Source organism: Antechinus flavipes, chromosome 1, assembly GCF_016432865.1.
Source record: "Antechinus flavipes isolate AdamAnt ecotype Samford, QLD, Australia chromosome 1, AdamAnt_v2, whole genome shotgun sequence".
NCBI classification, from domain to species: Eukaryota; Metazoa; Chordata; class Mammalia; order Dasyuromorphia; family Dasyuridae; genus Antechinus; species Antechinus flavipes.
Window position 1 is genome coordinate 146,521,992 of NC_067398.1, and position 18,648 is coordinate 146,540,639.

The window sequence follows — 18,648 nt, forward strand, 5'->3', positions numbered from 1 at the left end:
TCAGAGGAAATGACAGATTTATTCAATCATTTTTTTCCACTCATCTCTTTCCCTCAAGGAGCAAGAACTCCATGGCTGCCCTAATACAAAAGGATAGCTTTCCTGAAAAATACATTTTCCTGAACAGTTTTAAAGTGTTCTTTTTTAGTAGTAATCTTGAATCCTCTTTGGAGCTCAGCTAAAGTCTATTACAAAAGACATGGATAGTTTGGCTTGAGCTGAGGAAATAGAGCTGGAGGGAATCTAAGAGGTCATCTTGCTCACCCCTCCTTATTTCATAGGCAATAAAACTAAGTCCTTGAGAAGTGATATGTTTGCCCAAGTTCACAGAGCTGAGATAGGATTTGTGTTCAGTTCCCCGACTTCATATTTAGAACACTGGGCTGAGAATCAGGATATCTTGGCCCTGGTCCTGGCTCTGCCACTAAGTAGCTTCATAACTTCAAGCAGCTCTTTTAATTTCTCTGGGCCTCAATTTCCTAAGTAAGTACTGGAGGACTAGAGCAGTGATGGCAATAGAAATGGGGGCCACTAAATGGTACTTAAGAATATCTGTACTGAATATTGACTGGGAAAACTGCATATTATAATTAATCTATGTCCTAATGTATTTTTTTGCTTATTTTGTTAAATGTTTCTCATTTGTGTTTAATTTGGTTCCATAGCACTCAGGAATGTTGGGGCCTCATCTTTGAAACTTCTCAACTAGAAGATCATATATTTCTTCCAGTTCTAGCTTTCTATAGTTCTAAGTGTTATTATTGAATCACAAGTCTCTGTTTGTGCTGTTCAGCATAGCCCCTTTTAAGGAGAGGAAATAGGAAGACAGCATTAGATGAATTCATTAGACGAAGACAGAATATAATATAATGGACTAAATGTTGCAGTGATATTTGTAAATGCAGTAAATATCAAACAAGCATTCCCTAAGTGTTGGAGAATAATTCCCAGGCTGGAATTCAAGAAGCTTAAATTTGAGAGTTGGCTAGGCTACCAGATAGATGGCTGGAGTGAGACAGCTTAGTTAATTTCAGGAGACCTCAATTTCCTACTTTGTAAAATGAAAGTGGATGGAATAAGATGGTTTCTAAAGTCTTTTCCAGATTGAATACTTTACATATAATTCTTTGAAAAAATAGTGATGGACAGTTGCACATATGGAGGCATAAGAGTGTAAAAAAATGTGATAAAATGCTATATTCTCCATCTATACCTCCCTACTTCACTCCATTCTTATGGACATGAAGGCTTGAAAAGATCAGACACCACTTCAACCATTAGAGCCATCTCTATCATTATAAAGGAAAATAAGATGTCTATTTTATGTGAAGTAGCTCAAGCACTTTAGAAATGTCCAAACACATAACAGAACATTACTTTTGCCCTTTCAGTTTTTTAATATCATAAAAATTCATCTCTTAGTTCTCTGAAGGTTAGTTTTTAAAAATAGCACCTTTTCTCTGAAGAGTTAATGGCACTCCTATAAGGAGCTGAGGATACTATTTCTTTTTTTTCCCCAAAGTTCTTTCCACTTTCCACAAATATAGAGCAAATACTGACCATAACTGTAAAAGCACTGGGCTAAGCATAAGTCTGTGAATTTCCCAGGAGGAGTTTATTAATTTCTATTGTGGTACCTGCTAGAGACAGAGTTCAGTTCATTCCATAATTAAAGGGTTAGAAAATAGAACCTTGGAGAAAAAGGAAAAAGGATTGGTATAAGAGCAACTAAGGAGGGTCTTCATGACGGCTTTCTAGTATGAAAGGTTGTTATTGTTCAAGTGATGTATATGAAATGTGTGTATGGGAAGAGTCGGACAGGGAGCAATTGTGGAACACAGGCCAATAGAAGTGCAAAACTGAGTGGAAAGCTTCAACAGTGGGAAACTGGTCAGCATGAAGACCTGAAAGTTAAAGACCAACATATAAAGGAAGGAAGCAATTAAGCATTTGTTAAGAATCTATTAAGTTCCAGGTCTAAATATTATCTCATTTGAGACTCCAAGAACTCTGGGAGTTAGGTGTTGTTATTACCTCTGTTTTATAGATGAGGAAAATGAAATAGAGGTTAAGTAACTTACTCAAGATCATATAACTAGTAAATGAAGCCAATTTTGAGTTCAGGTCTCTCTGAGTCCAGGTCCAAAGATTTATCCACTATGCTACCTACCAAGTGATAGATACCAGAAAGATACCAGAAATGCAAGGTGACAAAAAAAGGAGAGTTAGGAGGTTGAGAATGAGCAAAAATAGCATCTCTTGCTTTGAAATTTTGCCTTGGATTATGGTGATGCTATAATTGGCAATAAAAATATTTTTGTGTACCAAGATTAGCATTGAAGACAATATGCTTTCTCTAAGATGGTAAATTAATAGTTGGCAGATATTTGAAACTTGAAAGGGGAAGAACAAAGTATTTCCTAGGAAAAAAGGGTACTTTGGACAAGTCACTTAAAACGTATAGATTTCAATTTACTAATCTGAAAAATGAGGGAGTTGACTTGGATAAATTTGAAGATCCCTTTCATTTGTAATTCTTTGATCACAGTTCCAGTTATGGAAACAGACAAGGACATTGTATTAATATTGCTTTTCTATTAATATCAGGTAAAATTAAAAAGCTTCTACATTAAAAAAATTATATAACATATAAAAAGAAAAGAAATGAGCTGGGGAAAATATTTATATCAAGTCTCTTCTATGGGTATGATATCCAAGATATATATATGCAGGTAACAAACACATGATGAAAAAAACAATCCCCAATAAATAAATGGTCAAAGCATATGAACAACCAGTTCTCCAAAGAGGAATTACAACAAATACTTAACAACCATATGAAAACACCAAGTCACAAATATTAAGAGAAATGCAAATCAAATTAGCAAAGATGACAACAGATGGAAATCGTTAATGTTGAATAGGCACCCTAATGATTTTTTGATAGAACTGTGAATTGGTCCAACCACTCTGGGAAGCAGTTTGGTATTGTGTAAAATGCTTATACCCTTTGACTCAGAGATTCCAGTGTTAGGTATGTATCTCATGGAGGTCAATGATAAAGAGGAAGGGGCTATATATACCAGAATATTTATGATAGCACTTTATATGCTAAAAATGCCCATTGATTGGAAAATGGTTAAATAAGTTGTGTAACATGAATATAATAGAATATTAGTTGCTATAAGAAATGAAAACCAGAATAAATATGAAAAAGCAGGGAAGAATTTACATTAACTGATGCAAAATGAAGTAAGCAGAGCCAAAGAAACAATTTTACATGGTCATGGCCCCCATAATTTAGCATGGTAGATGTGCACATCTTTAGCTCCTAAGCTCAGCTCTTTTCTCTTTCAGGGCTGACTGGCTCATTTCAAACTGCATATAGGCTGGCAAGTTGGGAATTTTCCCAGAAAAGCTAGACACATTATTATAACTTACTTTTAAGGTTTTAGTGATAACCTTGATATAGGGAAGATATATCTAGGTTTATACCATAATTCATATTGATGCATATATACAAAACATGTTTATTTGTACATGGAGTAGCAAAGTAGTACAGTGAGTAGGGTGTAGGTCTAGAGAATGGAAGACTCAAATTTGTGAGTTCAAATATGACCTTAAAAATACTAGATGTGTGACTCTGAACAAATCTCTTAATCTTGTTTGCCCCACTTCCTTATCTGTCAAGTGATTTGGAAAAGAAAATGGCAAACCACTCTAGTATCTTTACCAAGAAAACTTCAAATAGAATCATAAAGTGGTGGACATAACTAAAAAATGTCTAATCAATAGGTATATGTACCTAGTTCCTAAGGCCCCAGTAGACCTCTTCCTAGTTAAGTAAATCATCTAAGATGACAGCATTAACTTTTAATCATGAAACACTGATTAAGTAGTATGCAAAGAAAGAATAATCATAACATAGTAGTATGCTAGCAAACATTGATGCACACTGTGTTTGTGGGGAAGTGGGCACAAATTTATATATACTTAGCAGGGAAGTCCATGAATAAGGAAATTCAGATGCCCATGGCAATGTACAATTTTGAACTGCAGGCCTTGATGTCCTTGCTCTTTAGGGAACAGTTTGCAGGACCAGTTCATTGCTGGATGGAGATGTTTTTCTACTAACAACTCCACTTGAAGCATTCCTTTGTAGGGCTCTAACACAGTGCTACATTCTTTTATTAAAATAATTTGGATTCTTTAAAGCTATTCTAATTGGCTATCTTAGCTAAAGCCCTAGGCAGAAGCAAAGGACAAAGCAGACAGGTCACTTCTTTTCCCAACCAGTTCTGTTAGGCAACAGAGGATTCTTCTTCCTCTAATCAGCTCCCAACAGCATCACTTTTCCTCCAGTCAGCTCAGTTCCTAGGAGCGGATGAAAAATCTGTCTTGCTCTAGTCAATTCAGCAGGAGTGAAAGAAATACTCTAAGGTCTTCTCTTAGAGCTTACTTGAATTCTTTCTTTAAAAAAAAAAAGAGCCATCTGCTCAGCTGGACTTGACTAAGCTTGGCTCTCTTCAGACAGGAGGAGGCAATCTTAGTTGCTTCTCCTCTGCTCTATTTCACTGTGCTTACATCTTCACTCAGTTTTCTGCAGTCTCGGATGGCCTTTTCTGTTCTTTCAGCTTCTGTTTGTTTTGTGACTTTAGTTGCTGAATAAGCCCTGCCTCAAAGTTTTTGATCATCTTTTACCTCAAATAGACTCTTCTTGTGTGAGGTGACTTGCCTTTATCTTAATGTGACAAACTAAAATTTACACTTGTCATATATGTCATAGACAATATACAATTAATCCATAGTTTCAGTTATCAGCATTTCCTAGCTATCATGTTCAAAATTCTCATAGTGTTCTCTTTCTGTCTCTCTCTCTCCTTCCCCTCTCTTTTTCTCTCTGTTACAATCTCTCTCTCTCTCTTTTCCTCTTCCTCCTTCTCCTCCCTCCCTTTTCCCACTCTATCTTTCATTGTCTCTTTCTCTGTCTCTCTCTCTGTCTGTGTTTGTGTCTCTGTCTTTCTGCCTCTCTCTCCTTTCTCTCTTCTCTTTCACTCTCTCTTTCTCTCCTTTTCCTCTCCCCCTCTTTGTTTTTCTCCCTTTCTCACCCCTCTCTTTCCTTCCTTCTTTCTCTGCCATCGGACTCTCTTCCTCTCCCTTTCCTTCTCCCTTTTTTCCTCTCTTCCTCTCTCTTTCTCTTTTTTCTCCTCCTTTATTCCATCCTTCTTGACTTTCCTCCTTTTCTCTCATTCTCTTCCCCTCTCCCTCCCTCTTCTTTCCTTCCTCTCTCCTCTTTACCTTGCTTACTCTTTCCTCTTTCCTCCCTCTCTTTTTCTGCCCTCTATTTCCTTCTTTTTCTCCCCTTATCTATCTCTCCCTTCTTTTCTGTTCTCCCTCTCCCTCCTTTCTTTTCTGTTCCCCCCCTCCCTTCTTTTCTGTTCCCCCATCTGCCTTATATCTCTCTTGTCCTTATTTTCTGTCTTTCTCTTACTCTCCCTCTTTCACCAGGTATCTTTATCTCTCCCTCTTGTTCTCTCTGTTTCTCTGTTTCTCTGTCTATCTCTCCTTCTTATCTGCCCCACACCCGAGCTCTCTCTCTCTCTCTCTCCTTCCCTCCTCCTGTTCTTCCATAAGAGATGAAAAGACAGAAAAATTTTTAACATTGCTGTATTGTTTCGTCAAGAACAGTAATAACTGGATGTAACCACAAGATGGCAGATACTGAAAAGGATTTATATAAAAAGTAGGACTCTGGGAACTTGGTTATAAACAATTGGAAATTTACTTCAGTAGGAAGGCTTCACATTATGGCTCAGATGCAATAGACCAAGCTGTCAGCTACTTGTCAGAAGCCAGTCTGATCTCAGAAGCCTGGTCAAGGACATCAAGATCTTCTGTGACTGCTAAGCAGCTGTCTTAATCAACTTACTTCTGAAAAGCAATTTTATTTTGTTGGATATGTTAGGCAATATGTTACTCATAATAATAAGAGCTCAGTCTGAGTTTCATATGTTTATTTAAGGCTTATGAAACACTTTCTATACATTATACATTTGATCCTCACAATAGGTCAGTGAAGTAGCTATTATTAGAATTGATCTTTTTAGTTTTGATATTACCTTAATTTTCTTTTTTGTTGAGTCCCCTGATACTGAAATTTATGACAGCATCTCCTCTTCTTTAATTCTCTCTCATCCTTCCCCATCTCTTTGTCCCCAGCACAGTGTGAAACATACTCTTCTACTTTCTAAGTGGAGCTCTGTTGTAAATGAAAAATAAGGCACATTAACCCTTTCAAGTCATGAAAATGCTTTGCATGCTGAAGTAAGTAATTTGCTGAATGGTACTCCTACAGCTTGAAATCAATCAATCAATCAAAAAGCATTTATTAAACTTCATCTATTATGTGTCAGGCACTGTGTTAAGCATTGAATGAGTTAATTCCTCATCCAGTAGTAGCTATTTTATTTTTGAGGAGAAATCCAGGCACTGGAACACTGAGTCATCTTGCCTAATTCATCTGTTTTTTAAAAATTGAGTCATGGGAATAGGGAAAACTCAGACATCTCAAATTGACTGCTTCTCTTTCCTTGCTTGTCCCTACAGAGATAATGTGTCCTGCTTCCCACTTAGTCACGTACATTTTTTAAACAGGTGGCTGTTGTCTCTCACCCATCAGCCCACAAGCCAGTAGAACCACAACTTTCAAGGAATCCAGGACCCCCTTTAGAGATAGTGAAAAGTCATGAGATATTCTGGCCACAGCATTACTTTGTTACAAGGATGGTAGAGGCTTCTCAGACTGAGAGTCTATTCTACCACACTCCTACTCCCTTAGCTAGAGTTTCAGCTTCCCTCTATCTCACCACTCAGCTTTTGGTACAAGAGTTTAGGAAACTAAAAGGGAATTTCTCTTTTTCCTATAACGTGCACTTAGTTGATGAAAATAAAAAATAAACTTTTCCTCTTTTCTTGTCTATTTTTTTTATTATCAAATATGCTTCTTGAAATGTCTGTTCATAGCAAGAGGTGCCTTTGGAGTACATTACAAATAGGCTAGATTTCAAATGAGAATCACAGATGCAGGAGAAATAAGAAAGAAATATAAGAAGTAGAAATAAGACTCATAGTATTACTGCCAAACCACTAAGTTAAATCTTGGAAGATGGGAGGTAGGGGTTGGAAATCCATTTGGTAACAGACCATAATATATTTGGGGGGTTAGGGATAGGGTGGGGAGGAAATTTTAAAAAAAAAATTTTTACAAATGAATTAGTAAGTTCTTTTTGCAAAATAAGGCTCATCAACCTTGAGGAAACAGGCATATTAATATAATTAATCAACTTGTGTCAGGAACTCACAAGGATGATGAGAATTGTGGTATTATGATTGACTTTTGGACTGAATTTACTCATGATTTAATGGTTACTGTCTCTTGGTCTGTCATCTCTTCTCTCATATCTCTAGAAATAACTTCTATTCCTAGGAATCTATGGGTCACACCTTTTAACATTTTTTAGTGTGTTGGTTTCATGAAGGCACAGCTATAGTATAGATTATATAGAGAGCTGAAGGTTCCTTGTAAGAAATTTGATCTTGTGAATGCCATATAAGTGTGATTATATCCTCTGCTCTCTTGACTCATAGAGGTGGACTTATACAGTTGACTGGTTTTATAAGGGAGGCTGTAAGATGTGCAGTAGACAATTCTCTCACCTGGAAGTTAGGAAAAACTAGTTCTAATCTGGTCTTAGATACTTATTAGCTGTGCAACCCTGAGCAGGTCACTTCACCAAATCTTTTCCTCAGTTTTCTCATATGTAAAATGGAAGTAATCATAAAATCTACCTTACAAGTTTGTTGTAAAGATAAAATTAGATCTATTTATAAAACAGCAGTGGGTTTGACACATAGTAGGTATTTAATAAGTGTTTGTTGTTTTAAAAAGTTATTTAAATTGGCTTACTTTTCCCAGTGCTAAAAAATTTAGATTCTGGAAGAGCAAGATATGAGTGATCAATTTTTGGTTTTAGAGCTGGATGTGGTTTTAAAAAATTGTTGAAGATGGGGCAGCTCAGTGATTAGAGCACCAGCCCTGAAGTCAGGAGGACCTAAGTTCAAATCTAGCCTCAGACATTTAACATTTCCTAGCTGTGTAACACTGGGCAAGTCACTTAACCTCAGTTGCCTCAGCAAAAAAAAAAAAAAATGTTGAAGAAACTGTGGAAGGGGAAAATATATCATTATAGATTGTTCTGATATTGTGAATAAATGTAGAAATTTGAGAAATAGATGAATAATGTAAACATTTTTTATTTTAAGTCAGTATAATAAATGAATTTAAAATCAAATTAATTTTTAAAAAGTAAGTATATTGCTACTTCTTGTTGATAACTATCAATTTCTGTCTTTTATCTTTGTCTGGGGAAATCACCCAAGCTAATTAAGGTCTAGGGTTGGCTGGCTATTTTGAAGGCCAATTATTTTCCATTTTCTCCACATTAAGCAGTATTTTTAGGGCTCACAAGTGATATGCTGTTCCTTATCTGTAAATGCACTCTAAGGCTCTTGTCCTTGGTCCCTTTCTCTCTACTTTCTATCAGTGATCTCATCAGCTTTCATGAGTTTAATTATCATTTCTATGCAAATAATGTGAGATTTATATATTTAACTCAAATATCTTTCCTCAGCTTCAGACCTGAATCATTGTCTATTGAACATTTTGAACTTGATGTCCCATAGGCTTATTATGTTGAATATTATCAATGTTGAACTCATTACATTTCCCTGCCAAACCCACGGTTCTTCTAAACTTCTTTGTTTCTCTTAAAGGTATCACCATCTTTCTAGACACCCAGGTTTGCAACCTTGGAATTATTTTTGACTCATTGCTCTTCCATACCCTATATATTCAATTAAGTGCTTGGTCTTATCAATTCTACCTTCTCTTGCATCCATCCTCTTCTGACTTCTCATATGGCCAATATTCTAATTCATGCCTTTTTTTTTTTTTTGGTAATATTTTTAAGAGATTTATTTTTAATTCAGTTTCATTTTATTTTCAGTTATAAATTCTCTGCCACCCACTTCCCCCTCCCATATCCATTGAAAAGGAAAGAGAAACAAAACCTGTTACAAATATGTATAGTCATTCAAAACAAATTCCTGCCTTAGTCAGGTCACAAAATATATGCTTCAATCTGTACTTTGAGCTCTTTGTATGGAGAAAGATAGCATGTTTTATTATTAGTACTTGGGTCAGGCCTTTTTGGGAGGTTATTGCAGTAGCCTTTTAATGAATCTTCCTTCCTTGACTTCCTCCCTTCTTCAATCCATTTTCCAAAGAACTATCAAAATGATTTTTCTAAACACAGGTCTTAGCACATCTCTCCCCTGCTCAATAAATTACATTCGCTTTCTATTTCTAGAATCAAGTACAGTCTGTTGGGCTTTTAAAGCCCTTTGTGACCTAGCTCCAATATTGTTTTCTAGCCTTCTTATAGATCTTTCTTCTTTATATACTTTGTAGTTCAGTTAAACTGATCTCACTGCTGCTCCACATACACAGAACTTTAATTCCTATCTCAGGATTTTTGTACTAATTGCACCTGCAATTCTGTCCCTCATTAGAATATTGTTTCCTTCAAAGCTCAGTTAGAATGCCCTCTCTTTCACGAGGTCTTTGGCTTTGTATTGATAAAAAATAAGTGTGTGCTAAAACATAGGTGTGGGAGGGGAAATAGGTGAGTAGGGGGGAAAACAGTATACAGGCAAATCTTGGAGATATTGTGAGTTCAATTCTAGCTATGTGGCAATAAAGCAAATATCTCAATAAAATGAGCCACATGAATATTATGGTTTCCTGATTCTTATAAAATTATATTTATACTATATTTAATCTATTACATGTGTGATAGTATTATATCTTAAAAAAACAATGTTCATGCTTTAATTTAAAATACTTTATTGCTAAAAAAAAAAAAAAAAAAGCTTGCCATCATCTGAGCCTTCAGTGAAATGTAATCTTTTTTTTCTGGTGAAGGATCTTGCCTTATTGTTGATGGTTGCTAACTGATCAGGGTGGTGATTGCTAAAGGTTGAGGTATTTGTAGCAATCTTTTAAAATAAGACAATAGTGAAGTTTGTTATATCTGTTGACTCTTCCTTCCATTTAAATGGTTAGAGGACATTGTAGGGCTATTAATTGATCTAATTTTAGTATTGTTGTGTCTCAAGGAATAGGGAGGCTTGAGGAGAGGGAGAAAGATGATAGAGCAATCAGAACACACACATTTAGCAGTTAAATTTTCTGTTTTATATGGGCATGGTTTGTGGTTCTTCAAAACAATTATAATAGTAATATCAAAGATCATTGATCACAGGTCACCATAACTGATATAATAATGAAAAAGTTTGAAATACTGCAAGAACCCTCTACCAAGATAAGGTCAAAAGGAGATCATGATTTAGACATAAAAAGTACTATAAGCAACTTGGGAAAGCAAGGAATAGCTTACCTGTTCAGATCTTTGGAAAAGGGAAGAATTCATTTCCAAAGAACTAGAGAACATTATGAAATGCAAAATGGATAATTTTTATTATATTAAATTAAAAAGATTTTGCACAAACAAAACCAATGGAATCAAGATTAGAGAAGAAGTAGAAAATTGGGAAACAGTTTTTACAGCCAATGTTTCTGATAAACACCTCATTTATCAAATATATAGGGTCAAATTTATAAGAATACAAGTCATTCCCCAATTCATAAATGGTCAAAAGATATGAACAATTTTCAGATGAAGAAATTAAAGTTATTTTTAGTCAAATGAAGAAATGCTCTAAATCACTATTGATTGGAAAAATGCAAATTAAAACAATTCTTGAGCTACCACCTCACAATTATTAGACTGGCTAAAATGACAGGAAAAGATAATGATAAATATTGGAGGAGCTGTGGAAAACTGGGACACTAATACATTGTTGGTGAATTTATGGACTGATCTATTCATTCTGGAGAGTGATTTGGAGCTTTGCTCAAAGGGCTATAAAACTCTGCCTATTCTTTGATCCAGCAGTATCATTCCTAAATAAATCATAAAAAAAGGAAAAGGACCAATATGTGAAAAAATGTTTCTAGCAGCTCTTTTTGTAGTATCAGGGATTTGAGGGGTTGCTCATCAGTTGGGGAATGGCTGAATAAAATACATATATGAATATAATGGAATATTACTATTCTATAAGAAATACTAAATAGTTTGATGTCAGGAAAGCCTAGACTTATATATGAATTGATGTATAATGAAGTGAGCAGAACCATGAGAACTTTGTACACAGTAACAGCAAGATTATGTGATGATCAACTATGACAGGCTTAGCTCTTCTCAGCAATACAATGACCCAAGACAGTTCCAGTAGAATTAAATGAAAAATACCATCCATATCTAAAGAGAGAGAACTGTGGAGATGAATGAGGATTGGAGCATACTATTTTCATCTTTTTTGGGGGGAGGGTTGTTGTTTTTTCTTTCTCATGCATTTTTTCTTTTGTCCTGATTTTTTTCACATCATGACAAATATGGAAATATGTTTACACATATAACCTATATCAGATTTCTTGCTATTTTGGAGAGGGGAATGAAGGAGAAAAAATTTGGTGCTCAAAATCTTAAAAAATAAAAATTAAAAACTATCTTTACATGTAATTGGAAAAATAAAATTCTATTGAGAAAAAAGAAATATTGTAAGAATTACTAAAATGTGATAGAGACATGATATGAGCACATGCTGTTCTAAAAATGGCAATGATAGACTTACTTGACTCAGGGCGCCCACAAACCTTCAATTTGTAAAAAAATGTCATATCTGTGAAGCACAATAAATGAAGTACAATAAAATAAAGTTGAGTATTGGAGAATTGTTTATTTATCTGTTTTGCTACCTCAGTGCCTCTTAACTTTGCATGGGTCACAGATGTTTTTGGTAGTCTGGTGTAGCCTATAGACACTTTCTGAGAACTGTTTTTTTAAATGTATAAAATAAGATATATAGCATTAAAAATAAAACCAACTATATTGAATTAGAGTTGTATATGCATAGATACATAGATGATGTACACATGTGTTGTGTATGTTATACGTGTGTATATATATATATGTGTGTGTGTGTGTGTGTGTGTGTATGCAAGTTCACAAACTATAGGTAAAGAATCCCTTTGGCCTACATTCTTCTTGAGCCTATAGGAAAAAGGTCAGAAATGCTCCCCTGCCTCAAAAGTTAACTTTACTGATCATTAATTACCTTCTCCTGCTGTAAAGTCTGCCAAAAAGAGCCTCTTAAAGGGATTGACTTTACTTTGAGATTTCAGACAGGGTTCTTCTGGGCCAAAATTTTAGATCTCAGCGGTTGAATGTCATCATCTTTCTAGGCAAAGATTAATTTTCCCCTTGAGTAAAATTTGACATTTGGAAGCCAAAGTTTGGCTGAGATGGGAATAAAAAGGAGAGCTGTTATGAAAGACAAAAACAACAATACAAACATTCCTTCTCCTTTTTGAGAAGGTAGCCTGCCCTTACCCTGTCCCCTAGAACTTTCTGTTAAGATTCACTTATATCTGTGAGCCAGTCCTTTAGAAAGATTTAGTGTTAGGGAAAAGGAAGAGGAGGAGAAGGAGGAAGAGAAAAAGGAGGAGAAGGGAGCAGTGTATAACATTTACATCTTATACTGAGATTCTCAGATAATTTCCCCCTAATTCCCCTTCATTCCACTCCCCTAAATGTTACTAAAATATGTCAGACATAAGACCATGATAAAGAATTAGAAACACTAAATATTCTCAGAAGCCCTGAAACACACATGATCCAATCTATGCAACCCAAATCCGTGTCTTGTCTGCTAATGCTCTTATTTATTCTGCCAACAAATATTCTTGGAAAGTGCTCTCTAGACTTGGTGCATATCTAGCCATCTGGGAAATCTGAGGAAGAGGAATATCAGAATGTGTCTTTGCATATTGCTATAGAATCTACTTTTTGTCTTACATAGTGAAGTAAAAGACAAGGGAGAGGAAGAAAATTTTAGTTCGAAGATTATAAATCTAAAGCTGGAAGATTGCACAAGCATCTGATTCTACCTCCTGATTTCACAGATGGCTCAGACCTAGGGCAGTAAAGTAATTGTCTAAGACCACACAAGTAATAAGTAAAGGCCACAGAATTGAATCCAGGCCTTTTGATTCTGAATTCAGTTTGACTTCATTTAATCGATGATCCTTATTTATTTATATTTTTGGATCAGCTCTGAAGGTGGATGTTCATAGACTTGGCAATAGAAGGGACCTTATACCAATTCCTTCATTTTATAAAGGAATCAATGGAAAGGTCATACTATTAGTTTAAAGCTTAGCTAAGCACTAGAATCCAGGCTCCCTGTTCTAGGACTCTGACTTGCATCATGTTTCATTATATGTAGTGTACAAAAAAGGGGGGGGGGAGTAGAATTTGGTGAAAAAAAAAATACACTTATTCTTAAACATGAATCATAAAAAGAGGAGTGTCTTTTAAAAAGCCAGTATCATAAATTGCTGTTTCTAAATTATAGCAGAAGGTATATATGAGTTGGCAAGTGTGTGTAAATCTGGGCTTCTTAAACTTTTTCCTATTTGTGACCCCTTTTTGGCCAAGTAGTTTTTTATACCATCCTGGATATAAAGGTATATAAAATTGGTATGCTAATCAAACATTTACTTATAATCATAATTTTATGACCCCCACTTTCAGTTATACAACTCCAGATGGGGTTGCAATCCACAGTCTAAGAAGCTTTAGTATAGAAGAACCTAGAATTAGAATTCATTGCCAGAACTCAGGCTAGAATCTAGGTCTCCTAAGTGGCTATGTATTTTGGGGCAAACCAGGTCATTTCTAGGCTTCATATTCCTCTTCATCCAAATTGTAGCCTTTTCTGGAGGATGGAATTAGATTGCAGAGGTAAGAACCCTTTGGAAAAGCACCAAATGGTGAATTATCAAACTCATCTATTCCTATTTGCTGTGTGACTGGGAACTTGGCTCACTAAACTGTAGGCTGAAAAGTGTTGAATTTTAATGGATTTTTTTTTTAATTAAGGCAAACAAACTAGGAAATGGCTGTGGAGCACCTCTTCTGTCCTAGAATTAAAAAACAAATCTCAAGCCATGTTTCCTGCCCTCAGAGAGCTGGGGAAGTTTAATGGGGAAGACTGGGGGTATTCTAGGTTGCCTTACATTGCTATGTGCTTTTGCATATGTGTTCTTGCATTTATTTTATTTTTTCAAAAAACATGTAAAATTTTCAACATTTTCGTAAGATTTTGTATTCCAAATTTTTTTCTTTTTCTTTCTTCCCTCCTCCCTTCCCAAGACAGCAAAATTTGTGCAATACTTTTAAACATATTTTTAACATATTGTGCAAGAAAAATCAGACCAAAAGGCAAAAAAAAAAAAAAAAACAAGAAAGAAAAAGCAAATAAACAAAAGTAAAAATACTATAATTTGATCCACATTTAGTCTCTATAATTCTCTCTCTGGAAGTGAATGACATTTTCTAACCCCAAACTATTGAAATTGTCTTGGATCACTACATTGCTAAGAAGAGCCAAGTCCATCACAGTTAATCATGTTCTTATTGACTCCAGGGCTGATACCCTTATCTAGTGAACCACTCATTTTGCCTCAATAGAACTGATAGGAAGTGATAGGGAAAATTTAAAAGGTGACCTTGAAAGGTGGGGAAGAAGGTGATAGAATTGTCATTCATGTTGGAAGAATAAAATGAACAAAGTCATGGAAGCCAGTTTAGCCTGCTATTTTTTCAGCAAACTCAGTAAGAGATGAATTGTCACCAGTATTGCTAACTTTATAGGACTTAATTGATGCCATCTTTTGGGAGGTGAGGAGAATTCAATTTACTCATTGGTAAAATGAGGGAAATTTGAACTTGTTGGTAGCAACTAATCTCAAACTCTAAAGACTTGATTCTATGCCAGCTAGTTTCTGGGGCATGCATTTAAACAAACACATCCTTAAATGTTTCTTTTAGGGAACACTTCTTTCAGTGCACTGATACTAGTTTTTCCTCCTCAAGAAGTTAATAAGCTGATGCATTGTCTTGCCAGAGAAGTTGTGAATGTTGTTTCGATGGAGCTTTAATGGAAGGGCTACTTGTGAGACTGAGAAGTGATTCTCCATCAGCATACGGACAATTCAAGTACCTTCCTAATGGTTCTTGATAAGGGAGGAAATTAAAATTTTAGTGGTCAAGTAATTTGAGTAAATATACATGTAAAACTTTAGGAACAATTGCTTTCAGATCACTTGATAACTCTTCATTACATCTTGAAGAAAAGTTTCTTGTTGCTAGAATACCTAGTTCCTAAGTATGTACTTACTAAGATTTAGACAAATTTCAAGCAGAGATAATTATCTGTTTTTTTCTCTACTTCTCACAAATTGTTAAAAATTTATACTGAAAAGAATACACAGTGAATGTGAAATATTGTCTGTGTTAAATTCAGGGACTTGAACCAGATCCAATATTGCATTTTTTAAAAAGTGGAACAAACGACACTAATTGGTCAACATTTGAATAGGATCCAAATAGTGTTTTATTTTGTTTTTTAAACTTTCTCATGGTAAAAATCAAAGTTATTTTCCAAACTTAGTGAATCACTTCTAAATATATCTGAATATAGAGTTTAGAAGTTTCTAGAAAAATTTTTAGATATTTTCTAAAGCAGAAATGTACCACCTCTCACCTATCAGACTAGCTAAGATAACAGAAAAAGTAAATGAGGGGATGTGGGAAAACTGGGACATTAATACTATTGGTGGAAATGTGAACTGACTCAACCATTCTGGAGAGCAATTTAGAACTGATTTACATGAACTGATGCTAAGAAATGAGCAGAACCAGGATAACACTGTGCATAGTAGGCAATACTGTGCAATGATCAAGTATGATAGACTTACCTCTTCTTAACAATACAATGTCCCAAGGTAATTTCAATAGACTGTTGAAGGAAAATGCCATCAATATCCAGAGAAAAAACCTCGGAAACTGAGTGTATATATACTTTTTTATTTTTTTGTTATTCCTTTCTTGTGTTTTTTCCCTTTTGTTTTGATTTTTCTTTCATAATATGATTAATGTGGAAATGTTTAATATGATTATAGTAAATCCAATAATAAAGATGAAAGCACTGGTAAACTATAAAGTGCTAAGCAAATATAAGTTAAATTTAATAAGATAAATGATCATTAGAGCTAAACATTCTTTTATCTTCCCGTATTCTCAATTGAGGGCTGATGCTGCTCTGACTCAACCACAGGGATATGATCATCTGGATGTTCACTTTTTAGCCCTTTCATTGTACAAAATTTGAAAAGGAATCCAGGTCTCTTAGAGCAGACAAAGAAATGAGGAACATGAAGGATAAACTGAATCCTGATTGCCTTGAAACAAAAACTATCTTTTCTAAATCCCCTCACACAAATAGAACTTGAGTTTCATGACAAGAGCCTTTTACAATTAATTTTTAGGCACTGAGTGAATGAAAAAAATCAAAACACAATTCTTTATTTTCGCTTTTATAATCAAGCTCCAAACTGGGATTCTTTAAAAGTCTTATTGCCTGGCATGAATTAATATTTATTTTTCAGTCCTATAAGTGTTCATAGCACAACACATTTCATATTCGTCATTGATATTAAAGTGACTCATCATGTAGGACAGAGAAGCAAGTTAAATGTGCAAAAAAAAAAAAGATTTCATATGAGACTTTTGTCCCTCCTTTATCATCAGTACCTGACATAAATCTGATGAATAAGAAGAGGACATGAAGCAAAGCTGTGTAGTAAATAGGCAGGGACCGGGAGAAATTTTATTTCTGCAAAAAGGTGTTAAAAATAATGTTGTTGAGAACATTTGCATGAACTAATGCAGAATGAAATAAGCAAAAATAAGTGAAAATTATACATAGTAACTATAATAATGTAAATTCGAAGGTCATTTTTAGAAAGCAGGACTCATTAATTGAAAAAATTAAGAATTAGTTCCTAAAAATAGAAAATGAAGCAAATATAGCTCCCTTTCCCTAGCATACAGGTACAAAATATTATACCTATCACTTTAGTCACTTTACTGGTTGATTTTTTGCGGAGCTATTTTTCTTTATTATGAAGTAGGTTTAGTTTGGGACAGCTAGATAGTGTAGTAGATAGAGTACCAGGCCTGGATTCAGGAAGATTCATCTTCCTGAGTTCAAATCTAGCCTCTGACACTTACTAACATGACAATTGGCAAATTACTTAACCTTTCTTGCCTCAGTTTCTCCATATGTCAAACATGCTGAAGAAGGAAATGGTGAACCACTCCAGTATCTTTACCCAAAAAACTCAAATGGGATTACAAAGAATTGATTAGGATTGAAATAATTAACCTTATTATTAACCTTATTGTTTAGGTTTAGTTTAATTCTACTATTGGCAGGGCAGAGTGATGGTAGTGGGAAGTGATACCAAAGGAATAACACACATGGCAAAGGAATTACTTATAACTCCTCTATGACTTAAAAGTTCTTTCTGGACTCCCTCCAGAAAGTAGTGTCTTTTTTTGGACGACTGATTTTCTGTCTTTGGGACATCACTATTATTATCTCCTGCTGGTCATAGGTAATATCAGTCTCTCTGATCCTAGCTGCATATGCTCCCTGCTATTACTGCTTTTATTTCTCTGGTTATGAGGTAATGGGCAATGGGGGACAGGAGAAGAGAAAGATAGAGCAAAAGAAATGGAGATAAAGTCAGAATGTTTCACTTTCTTCACCCTAATATTGATTTTTCCCCCTTAGGCCTAACTCCAATTCTGGCATCCCCAACCTGTGAACATAGTCTAGTGATATATCTCATTCTTTCAACGAATCACAAGATGTTTCCTGTAAAGTATCACCTGAATTTATTTAATGACCCAAACTCTGCAGCATGGTGGAATTGTAAGAAAATTTCTCTATACTTAATTATTGATTGATTATTTCAACTGAGGTACCTTGGTCTTTTGTTATTACATGAATTGAAGTGGGAGTAGAGTTCCTATCCTAACAGAAGTTTATACTGATTTAAAAAATATCCAGAATAAGAGCTTGCAGCTTTCCTGAAAAATTTAACTATCTGTTAAAAAAATTTTTTTCTAAGCAAAATTCTTATTGCCATTCCCTCTTCTTTTGGTCTTATTTCAAGATTTCCATAAATTGAATTCTTAGTTACTGGGATCTAAATGACTTTTGGGGATGAGTTTCTTTTTAGTCTGATGGAGAATTTGTTATAATATAAGATGAAACCTCATTTTCTGTATTCTTTAAATATTCTATCTTTCCTAGTTTATTGAGACGGTTAATATTAAAGAAAAGGAAAAAGAAATCATGATGTTCTCTGTTGATATTATCCCTGTCATATAGATTTCTCCTTAGAGCCTTTGCTCAGATTTTATGAAAACAAAAATGAGAAAGCACTAACTGTATTAATATCTTTCTATAGCTAGGCAAATAACTATACAAAGGCAGAGACAGATAATTTTTGCCTATGGAGGTATTCTGCCCAAAGCTTTATTTGTTTCTTAT